The sequence below is a fragment of the Elephas maximus genome, chromosome X, assembly GCF_024166365.1.
Source record: "Elephas maximus indicus isolate mEleMax1 chromosome X, mEleMax1 primary haplotype, whole genome shotgun sequence".
Lineage (NCBI taxonomy): Eukaryota > Metazoa > Chordata > Mammalia > Proboscidea > Elephantidae > Elephas > Elephas maximus.
The window spans coordinates 26,566,675-26,578,832 of record NC_064846.1 but is presented as its reverse complement, the minus strand read 5'-3'; positions in this window follow the sequence as shown (position 1 = coordinate 26,578,832).

The following is a 12,158-nucleotide window of genomic DNA, read 5'->3' as shown; positions in this document are numbered from 1 at the left end:
ACTTTCTGGCTATAAATAAACATGTATTTGTAGGCTGAATTAATGAACAAAAGAAAGAACCACAGAATGTCCTGCCCACACACGAGCAACTGGTATTCTTAAGCAATATCTGTTTCTCTGAGGCCTGAGTTGCTGTCATTGACACAGAAGAGGCAGGATGGTATATATAGTAAAATATATATATATATATATATATATATATATATATATATATATATATATATATATATATATAGCAGAGAGTACATAAGCTTTGGAGCCAAACAGACTTAGGTTCAAATCCTGGCTCTGCCACTTCATAGCTTCTGTAACCTTCCCCAAGTCATGTATGCATTCCGAACCTCTTTCTTCACTGGTAAAATGGAGATGATAACTACTTCACAGAGTTATAGAAGGGATTAGAGATAACATGTGGTAACTGTCTGTCATAGAGGAAGAACACAATGAATGCTGTATGTCATGATGACATCTATGTAACTGTCAAGGTCCCCTCTAGGGACCAGTGGTACCTCAGAAGAAAAGGCCTGGTGATCTGCTTCCATTAAGATTTGTTGTTAGGTGCCATATCATCGGTTCCGATTTATAGAGACCCCATGTACAACAGAACCAAACACTGCCCGGTCCTGCACCATCCTCGCAGTCACTGATATGTTTGAGCCCATTGTTGCAGCCACTGTGTCAATCCATCTCATTGAGGATCTTCCTCTTTTTCGCTGACCCTCTACTTTACCAAGCACGATGTCCTTCTCCAGGGACTGGTCCTTCCTGATAAAATGCCCAAAGTATGTGAGATGAAGTCTCACCATCCTCACTTCCAAGGAGCACTCTGGCTCTATGTCTTCCAAGACAGGCTTGTTCGTTCTTTTGGCAGTCCATGGTATATTCAATATTCTTTGCCAACACCATAATTCAAAGGCGTCAATTCTTCTTTGGCCTTCCTTATTCATTGTCCAGCTTTCACATGCATATGAGGCAATTGAAAACATCATGGCTTGGGTCAGGCCCACCTTAATCCTCAAAGTGACATCTTTCCTTTTTAACACTTTAAAGAGGTCTTTTGCACCAGACTTGCCTAATGCAATACATCATTTGATTTCCTGACTGCTGTTAACATGGGCGTTGATTGTGGATCCAAGTAAAATGAAATCCTTGACAATGTCACCCTTTTCCCCATTTATCATGATGATGCTCATTGGTCCAGATTTTTGTTTTCTTTATGTTGAGGTATAATCCATACTGAAGGCTATGGTCTTTGATCTTCACCAGTAAGTGCTTCAAGTCCTCTTCACTTTTTCAGCAAGCAAGGTTGTGTCATCTGTATAATGCAACATTCTTAATGAGTCTTCCTTCAGTCCTAATACCCCATTCTTCTTCATGTATTCCAGCTTCTTGAATTATTTGCTTAGCATATAGATTGAATAAGTATAGCAAAAGGATGCAACCCTGACCCACACCTTTCTTGATTTTAAACCACACAGTATCCCATTGCTCTGTTCAAATGACTGCCTCTTGGTCTATGTACAGGTTCCTCATGAGCACAATTAAGTGCTCTGTAATTCCCATTCTTCGAAATGTTATCCATAATTTATATGACCCACACAGTGGAATGCCTTTGCATAGTCAATTAAACACAGGTAAACATTTTTCTGCTATTCTCTGCTCTCAGCCAAGATCCATCTGACATCAGCAATGGTATCCCTGGTTGCACATCCTCTTCTAAATCTGGCTTGAACTTCTAGCAATTCCCTGTCAATGTACTGCTACAACCACTTCTGAATGATCTTCAGCAGAATTTTACTTATGTGTGATATTAATGATACTGTCCGATAATTTCCGCATTCTGTTGGATCACCTTTCTTGGGAATGGGCACAAATATGGATCTCTTCCAATCAGTTGGCCAGGTAGCTGTCCTACAAATTTCTTGGCAGAGATCAGTGAGCACCTCAGGCACAGCATTTGTTTGCTGAAACATCTCAATTGGTATTCTGTCAATTCATGTGGCCTTGTTTTTTGCCAATGCCTTCAGTGTAGCTTGGACTTGTTTCCTCACTGTCATGGGTTCTTGATCATATGCTACCTCCTGAAATGGTTGACCAATTCTTTTTGGTACAGTGGCTCTGTATAGTCCTTTCATCTCCTTTTGATGCTTCCTGCGTCATTCAGTATTTTGCCCATAGAATCCTCGGAAATTGCAAATCGAGGCTTGAATTTTTCCTTCAGTTCTTTCAGCCTAAGAAATGCTAAGCATGTTCCTCCCTTTTGGTTTTCTAACTCCAGGTCTTTGCACATTTCGTTATAATATTTTACTTTGTCTTCTCAAGCTGCCCTTTGAAATCTTATGTTTAGCTACTCTATGTTCAACAGCAAGTTTCAGAGTCTCTTCTTACATCCATTTTGGTCTTTTCTTTCCTGCCTTTTTAATGATCTTTTACTTTCTTCACGTATGATATCCTTGACATCTTCCCACAACTCACCTGGTCTTCAGTCATTAGTGTTCAATGTGTCAAATCTGTTTTTGAGATGGTCTCCAAATTCAGGTGGGATATACTCAAGGTCGTATTTTGGCTCTCGTGGATTTGTTTTAAGTTTCTTCAGTTTCGACTTGAACTTGCATATAAGCAACTGATGGTCTGTTCTGCAGTTGGCACCTGGCCTTGTTCTGACTAATGATATTGAGCTTTTCCATCATCTCTTTCCACAGATGTTGTCGATTTGATTCCTGTGTTTTCCACCTGGTGAGGTCCACGTGTATAGTCGCCGTTTATGTTGTTGAAAAAAAGTATTTGCAACGAAGAAGTCGTTGGTCTTGCAAAATTCTATCATGCAATCTCCAGCATCGTTTCTATCACCAAAGCTATATTTTCCAACTGCCGACTCTTCTTCATTTCCAACTTTTGCATTTCAATCACCAGTAATTATCAATTCATCTGGATTGCATGTTTGACCAATTTCAGACTGCAGAAGTTGGTAAAAATCTTCAATTTCCTCATCTTTGATATTAGTGGTTGGTGTGTTAATGTGAATAATAGTTGTATTAACTGGTCTTCCTTGTAGGTGTATGGCTATTATCCTACCACTGACAGCGTTGTACTTCAGGATAGATCTTGAAACGTTCTTTTTGATGATGAACGTGATACTGTTCCTCTTCAATTTGTCATTCCTGGCATAGCAGACCATTTGATTATCTAATTCAAATTGGCCAATACCAATCCATTTCAGCTTACTAATACCTAGGCTATTGATCTTTATTTCATTTTTGATGACTTCCAATTTTCCTAGACTCATACTTTGTACATTCATGTTCCGATTATTAATGGGTGTTTGTGGCTGTTTATTCTCATTTTGAGTCATGCCACATCAGCAAATGAAAGTCCGAAAAGCTTGACTCCATTCACATCATTAATCAATGTGAACTATACTTTAAGGAGGCAGCTCTTCCCCAGTCATATTTTGAGTCCCTTCCAACCTGAGGGGTTCATCTTCCAGCACTACATCAAGCAATGTTCAGCTGTTATTCATAAGGTTTTCACTGGCCAAATTTTTCAGCAGTAGACTGCTAGGTCCTTTTTCCTAGTCTGTCTTAGTCTGGAAGCTCCACTGAAACCTGTCCACCAAGGGTGGCCCTGCTGGTGTTTGAAATACTGGTGGCAAAGCTTCCAGCATCACAGCAACACAAAAGTCACCACAGTAGGACTAATTGACAGACATGTTGTGGTCATTAGGATTATAGCCAAGAACACCCTATGGAGATGACATGTATAAAACCCTGAAAGAATAGAATTACCAACCAAAAATCATATATACAGCAAAATTGTCTCTCAAATATTATGGCAAAACCAGGACATTGCCAAGTAAACAGAAATTAAGGGAATTTGTAGAAACCGGATCAACTTTACAAGAAATATTAAAGAGAGTCCTTCGGACAGAGAATCAATGACATCAGAAAATAAGCTGATATTAAGACACATGACAGCATCACCCAGATACCAACCCAGATAAAGAAATCTCAAAAGTTAAATAAAGCTACAAAACTGAAAACAGGGTACAAAACACTGTCTGGTCCTTCGTTATCCTCAGAATCATTGTTAGGCTTGAGCCCATCATTGCAGCCACCATTAGCCATTAGAGAGATGAAAATAAAAAATACAGTGAGATACCATCTCACCCCAGCAAAAATGGCACTGATTAAAAAAAATATATAGAAAAACAACAAATGCTGGGGAGATTGGAATTCTTATACATTGCTGATGGGGCTGAGGAAATGCTCACGATCATTAGCCATTAGAGAAATTCAAATCAAAACTACCACGAGATTCCATCTCACTCCAACAAGGCTGGCATTAATCCAAAAAACACAAAATAATAAATGTTGGACAGGTTGTGGAAAGACTGGAACACTTATACGCTGCTGGTGGGAATGTAAAATGTTGCAACCACTATGAAAAATGATATGGTGCTTCCTTAAGAAGCTAGAAATAAAAATACCATACAATCCAGCAATCCCACTCCTAGGTACATACCCTAGAGAAACAAGAGCTGTGCTATGAGTACGTATATGCCCACCCATGTTCACTGCAGCATTATTCACAATAGCAAAAAGATGGAAACAACCTAAATGCCCATCAACAGATGAACAGATAAACAAATTGTGGTACATACATATATTGGAATACTATGCAATGATAAAGAATAATGATGAATCCTCAAAACATCTCACGACATGATGAATATGTGAGACATTATACTGAGTGAAATAAGTCAATCACCAAAGGACAAATATTGTATGAGACCACTATTACAGAAAGTCAAGAAAAGGTTTACAAACAGAAAGAAATATTCTTTGATGGTTACCAGGGATGGGAGGGAGGGAGAAGCACTAAATAGATAGTATACATGTGTTAATTCTGGTGAAGGGAAAGGCAATACACAATATGGGGGAAGTCAGCACAACATGACCAAGGCAAAGGAAGACACCAAGAGATACACAAGAATAAAAGGCAACTACGGTAAATACTATATCATATGAAATCCTGCGACAACACTAATAACAAACAATAATTTGTGAGTAGATACATAGGTAGCTGTGTATACTAAATAGGTGTGGGAGGTCGTACGTATGGTACATGTGTATTCACAAATCTAAAGAGCACATGGGGGCACAGTCATGGAAACTTCTTAGACATAACCAAACACCTCGTGGGACTGAGCTACTGGGCTTGAAGGCTAAGGAACATAGTCTCAGGGGATATCTAGATTAATTGGCATAACATTGTTTACAAAAATAATGTTCTACATCCTAGATTGCTGAGTAGCATCTGGGGTCTTAAAAGCTTGTGAGCAGCCATCTAAGATACAATGATTGCTCTCTTCCTGTCTGAAGCAAAGGAGAGTGAAGAAAACCAAAGACTCAAAGAAGCAACTGGTACAAAAGACTAATGGCCCACATGAACCACAGCCTCCTCCACCTTGAGACCAGAAGAACTAGATGGTGTCTGGCTATCACTACTGACAGTTCTGACCAGGAACACAATAGAAGTTTTCAGTTAGAATGGGTGAAAAATGTAAAACAAAATTCATATTCATAAAAAAAGACCAGACTTACCAGCCTGATAGAGAATGGAGGAACCCCCGAGACTATATTCCTAAGACATCCATCAAAACTTGAAACTGAGGCCACTCCTGGAGGCCACCTTTCAGCCAAATAATAGACTAACCTATAAAATAAACAATAACAACCATGAGGAATGTGCTCCAAAGAACTATAAATTATACGTGACCAAAGGGGCACATTTGTACAAAAGCAGAGATGAGATGGCAGGGAGGGGTAGGGAAACTGGACAAATGGAAACGGGAACCTAGAGTGGAAACGAGGAGAGTGCTGACACATTGCGGGGATTGCAACCAAAATCACGGAACAATTAATGTCTGAATTATTGAATGGAAAATTAATTTGCTGTGTAAACTTTCACTTAAATTACAATAAAATGTTTTAAAAAATAAAAGAAAACCCTATGAAGCAGTTCTACTCTGTAACACATAGGGATGTCATGAATTGGAATCCACTCAATGGCAACTAACAACAACATGTAACTGTCCCTTTTATTCAAATTACAAACTGTGGTTAGAGAGGTAAGAAGAATGAAGCTCATTCTTCACTTTGAAGAGTCCATGGCATCCATATGCCCCTGGATTTTCATGCCCTCTAAATTCAGCCCTGAGCTTAACCCTTATCTGATTGACTTATTCATTTCCAATCCCCCATCCCCACCCTCAGTTTGGGAAAAGCTTGGACGGTAATCTTGTTCTATTTGAATGTCTGTTCTCTAGCACCATGTTCTCAAGTGAATCCTCAACATTGCTGCCAAATTTCTCTATTTCACCAGGTGAGAAAAAATGGAATTTCTTTCATTAAATATCTCTTGTGTTTCCAAGACTACGCTGGGAATACTGGCTCCTGTCATAGGCTGAGTAGCACCTTTAAGATGCCACCACACAAAACACAAACATAGATGTGATGGTTAAGATTGTGTGTCAACTTGGCTGGGCCATGATTCTCAGTGTTACAGCAGTCGTATAACATTGTGATCAGTTTTTTGTTCAGATCGGATACGTGACCACCCCCATAATGGGATCTGCTGTGAGTAGCCAATCAGTTGAAGGGAGTTTCCTTGGGTGTGCGGCCCGCATCAAGTGGATGTTCAAGCAGGGCTTAGGGAGCTTTTGCTCATTCTGGATCCTGCTGCTGGTTCCTGTTCGTCTGACCTCCGGTTCTTGGGACTTGAGCTAGCAGCCTACCTGCTGTGTTGCCTGCTGATGTTGGGATTTGTCGATCTTCGCAGGCTTTGAGCAACAGCCCTGCTCTCTGGCCTGCCAAACTAGGGTTCGCCAGCCCCTGCAGCTATGTGAATCAGGAGAAGCCTCTTTCCTGACCCGTGGACTTGGCATGTTACAGCCTCTACAACTGTGTTAGCCATTTCCTTGATAAAAGTCTCTCTCTCTCTCTCTCTCTCTATATATATATATATATACGCTTTACTGGTTTTGCTTCTCTAGAGAAGTCAGCCTAAGACAGTAGAGAAAACCCAATAAAAACTGCCTGGACTTTTTCATCATAGGTGTTCATCACAGTACACCTGAACTGCCGAAGACACAGCCTCTGTTTCTGCCTCTGATACCTGGTCCCTAATTTGGCTTCATCTTTAGACTGTGGATTTCTGGCTCCACCTGGAATGGTTTTTAGGTTCTATGCTTGTGACACTAGCCCCAAGACTACTATCTCATTAAACCATAGCATCAATAAACCAAAAAAAACAACCAGTTGCCATCGAGTCAATTCTAATTCATGGCAACTCCATGTGTTGCAGAGTAGAACTGCCCCATAGGGTTTCCAAGGACTGGCTGGTGAAGTCAAACTGCCAACCTTTTTGGTTAGCAGACAAGCTCTTAACCACTGTGCCACCAGCAGCACATGTGAAATCATTAAACACACACACACACACAAAGCTGTGCATAACTCAGAACTGAAGCCATTCCCAAAGCCCACTTTTCAGACAAAGATTAGACAGGTCTATAAAACAAACAATAACACACGCGAGGAATGTGCTTCTTACTTCAATCAAGTATACAGGACCAAATGGGCAGCTCCTGCCGAAAAGCAAGACAAGAAGGCAGAAAGGGACAGGAAAACTGGACGAACTGACACAGGGTGCCCAGGGTGCAAAGGGGGAGAGTGCTGTCACATTGCAGGGATTGCAACCAATGTTGAAAAACAATATATGTATAAATTTTTTAATGAGACACTAACTCGAGTTGTAACCTTTCACCTAAAGCACAATAAAAATTTTTTTTAAACTGTGTAAAGTTAAATTCTCAGCTATACATAGGAAAATCTCCAGCCTCTTAAGGACAGTGTGCCTCAAAAGATTATACCCTCTCAAATACAGTTGATAGAAGGGGCAATTGACAAAACCTTTTAGTAGAGCAATTTTCAGTATTTCTTAACATTTCATATTACATAACCATTGATCCGACAATGCTACTTCTATCTAGAAATGTTAGCACAAGTGTTCAAGGATATATATTCAAGGATGTCCACTACAGCATCACTTGTAAAAGCAAAAAATGGCAAACAAAAGAGTTCATTAATTATTGCACGTCCATATAATAGAATACTATGCAGTTATTAAAAATAATGAGATATACATAAAGAAAAGACCAGGCATCTCCTTAATGTATGTCTGTTATACTTCAATAAAAATTTTACATTAAAAATATTTACTTAAAAAATTAAGTGTCTACAAGATAAACTTACAAAAATCGTTGGATTCCTCTACACCAACAAAGGGAACTTCGAAGAGGAAATCACCAAATCAATACCATTTACAATAGCCCCCAAGAAGATAAAATACTTAGGAATAAATGTAAGCAGGGATGTAAAAGACCTGTATAAAGAAAACTACAAGACACTACTGCAAGAAAACAAGAGACACCGACATAAGTGGAAAATATACCTTGCTCATGAATAGAAAGACTCAATATTGTGAAAACGTCAATTCTACCCAAAGCAATCTACAAATACATTGCAATCCTGATCCAAATTCCAATAATATTTTTTAATGAGATGGAGAAACAAGTCACCAGCTTCATATGGAAAGGAATAGGACCCAGATAAACAAAGCATTACTGAAGAAGAACAAAGTGGAAGGCCTCACACTACCTGATTTTAGGACCTATTATACCACCAAAGTAGTCAAAACAGCCTGGTACTGGTACAACAACAGATACATAGACCAATGGAACAAAACTGAGAATCCAGATGTAAATTCATCCACCTATGAGCAGCTGATATTTGACAAAGGCCCAAAGTCTGTTAATTGGGGAAAAGAAAATCTCTTTAACAAATGGTGCTGGCATAACTGGGTATACATCTGCAAAAAAATGAAACAAGACCCATACCTCACACCATGCACAAAAACTAACTCAAAATGGATCAAAGACCTAAATATAAAACCTAAAAAGATAAAGATCATGGAAGAAAAAAATAGGAACAATGCTAGGAGGCCTAATACATGGCATAAACGGAATTCGAAACATTGCTAATAATGCACAAACGCCAGAAGAGAAACTTGATAACTGGGAGCTCCTAAAAATCAAATGCTTATGCTCATCAAAAGGGTAAAAACACAACCTACAGACTGGGAATTTTTTTTTAGCTAAAACGCATCCGATCAGGGTTTAATCTCTAAAATCTATAAGATACTGCAAAACCTGAACAACAAAAAGACAAAAAACCCAATTAAAAAACGAGCAAAGGATATGAACAGGCACTTCACCAAAGAAGCCATTCAGGCAGCTAACAGATATATGAGGAAATGCTCACGATCATTAGCCATTAGAGAAATGCAGATCAAAACTACAATGAGAATTCATCTCACTCCAACAAGGCTGGCATTAATCCAAAAAACACAAAACAATAAATGTTGGAGAGACTGGAACACTTATACGCTGCTGGTAGGAATGTCAAATGGTACAACCACTTTGGAAATTGATATGGTGCTTCCTTCAAAAGCTAGAAATAGAACTACCCTACGATCCAGCAATCCCACTCCTTGGAATATGCTCTACAGAAATAAGAGCCATCACACGAATAGATATATGCACATCTACGTTCATTGCAGCACTGTTCACAATATCAAAAAAGTGGAAACAACCCAAGTGCTGATCAACTGACAAATGGATAAACAAATTATGGTATGTTCACACGATGGAATACTACACAACAATGAATCCGAGAAACAACTCATAACATGGATGAACCTAGAAGGCATTATGCTGAGTGAAATTAGTCAGTTGCAAAAGGACGAATATTGTATGAGACCACTATTATAAGAACTCAAGAAAAGGTTTAAACACAGAAGAAAATATTCTTTGATGATTACGAGGTTGGGGAGGGAGAGAGGGGTATTCAGTAAGAGATAGTAGACAAGAATTATCTTAGGTAAAGGGAAGGACAACACACAACACAGGGGAAGTAAGCACAACTGAACTAAACCAAAAGCTAAGAAGTTTCCTGGATACAGTCAAACATTTCAAGGGACAGAGTAGCAGAGGCGGGGGTCTGGGGATCATGGTTTCAGAGGACATCTAGGTAATTTGGCACAGCAAAGTTTATTAAGAAAATGTTCTGCATCCCACTTTGGTGAGTGGCATCTATGATCTTAAAAGCCAGCGAGAGCCATCTAAGATGCATACCAACCCACCTGAAGCAAAGAAGAATGAAGAACACCAAAGACACAAGGAAAATATTAGCCTAAGAGACAGGAAGGCCACATAAACCAAAGACTCCATCAGCCTGAGACCAAAACTAGATGGTGGCCGGCTGCTGCCAATGACTACCCTTACAGGGAATACAACAGAGAGTCCCTGACGGAGAAGGAGAAAAATGGGGTGCAGAGCTCAAATTGTAGTAAAAAGACCAGACTGAATGGTCTGACTGAAACTGGAGGAACCCCAGAAGACATGGCCTCCAGACTCTGTTAACCCAGAACTGAACCCATTCCCCAAGCCAACTCTTGAGACAAAGATTAGACTGGACTATAAGACATAACCCCGATACGTCTGACAGTTTGTCGTACTGTGGAGGCTTGTGTGTTGCTGCGATGCTGGAAGCTATGCCACCAGTGATCAAGTACCAGCAGGGTCACTCATGGTGGACAGATTTCAGCCGAGCTTCCAGACTGAGAGAGACTGGGAAGAAGGACGCAACAGTCTACTTCCGAAAAGAATTAGCCAGTGAAAACCTTATGAATAGCAGCAGAACGTTGTCTGATATCGTGTTGGAAGAAGAGCCCCTCAGGTTGGAAGGCACTCAAAATGGACCAGGGAAGAGCTGCCTCCTCAAAGTAGAGTCGACCTCTATGATGTGGATGGAGTCAACCTTTCGGGTCCTTCATTTGCTGATGTGGCACAACTTAAAATGAGAAGAAACAGCTGCAAATATCCATTAATAATCAGAAAATGGAATATATGACGTATGAATCTAGGAAAACTGGAAATTGTCAAAAATGAAATGGAACGCATAAACATCGATATACTAGGCATTAGTGAGCTGAAATAGACTGCTACTGGTCATTTTGAATCTGACAATCATATGGTCTACTATGCCAGAAACGACAACTTGAAGAGGAATGGCATTGCATTCATTGTCAAAAAGAACATTTCAAGATCTATCCTGAAGTAAAACACAGCCAGTGATAGGATAATATCCATATGCCTACAAGGAAGACCAGTTAATACAACTATTGTTCAAATTTACGCACCAAACACTAAGATTAAAGATGAAGAAATTGAAGATTTTTGCCAACTTCTGCAGTCTGAAATTGATCAAACGTGCAATCAGGATGCACTGATAATTACTGGAGATTGGAACTGGGAAGTTGGAAACAAAGAAGGATTGGTAGTTGGAAAATATGGCCTTGATGAGAGAAACGATGCCAGAGATCACCTGATTGAATTTTGCAAGACCAACAACTTCTTAATTGCAAATACTTTTTTCACCAACATAAACGATGACTCTACACATGGGCGTCTCCAGATGGAATATGGAATCAAATTGACATCTGTGGAAAGAGACAATGGAAAAGCTCAATATCATCAGTCAGAACAAGGCCAGGGACTGACTGCAGATCAGACCATCAATTACTCATGTGCAAGTTCACGTTGAAACTGAAGAAAATTAGAACAAGTCCAGGAGAGCCAAAGTATGACCTTGAGTATATCCCACCTGAATTTAGAGACCATTTCAAGAATAAATTTGATGTGTTGAAAATTAATGACCAAAGACCAGAGGAGTTGTGGAATAACATCAAGGACATTATACATGAAGAAAGCAAGAGGTCATTAAAAAGACAGGAGAGAAATAAAAACCTAAATGGATGTCAAAAGAGACTTCGAAACTTGCTCTTGAACACCAAGTAGCCAAAGTAAAAGGAAAAAATGATGACGTAAAAGAGCTGAACAAAAGATTTTGAAGGGCGACTCAAAAAGACAAAGTATTATGATGACATGTGCAAAGACCTGGAGACAGAAAACCAAAAGGGGAGAACACTCTCAGCATTTCTCAAGCTAAAAGAACTGAAGAAAAAATTCAAGCCTTGAA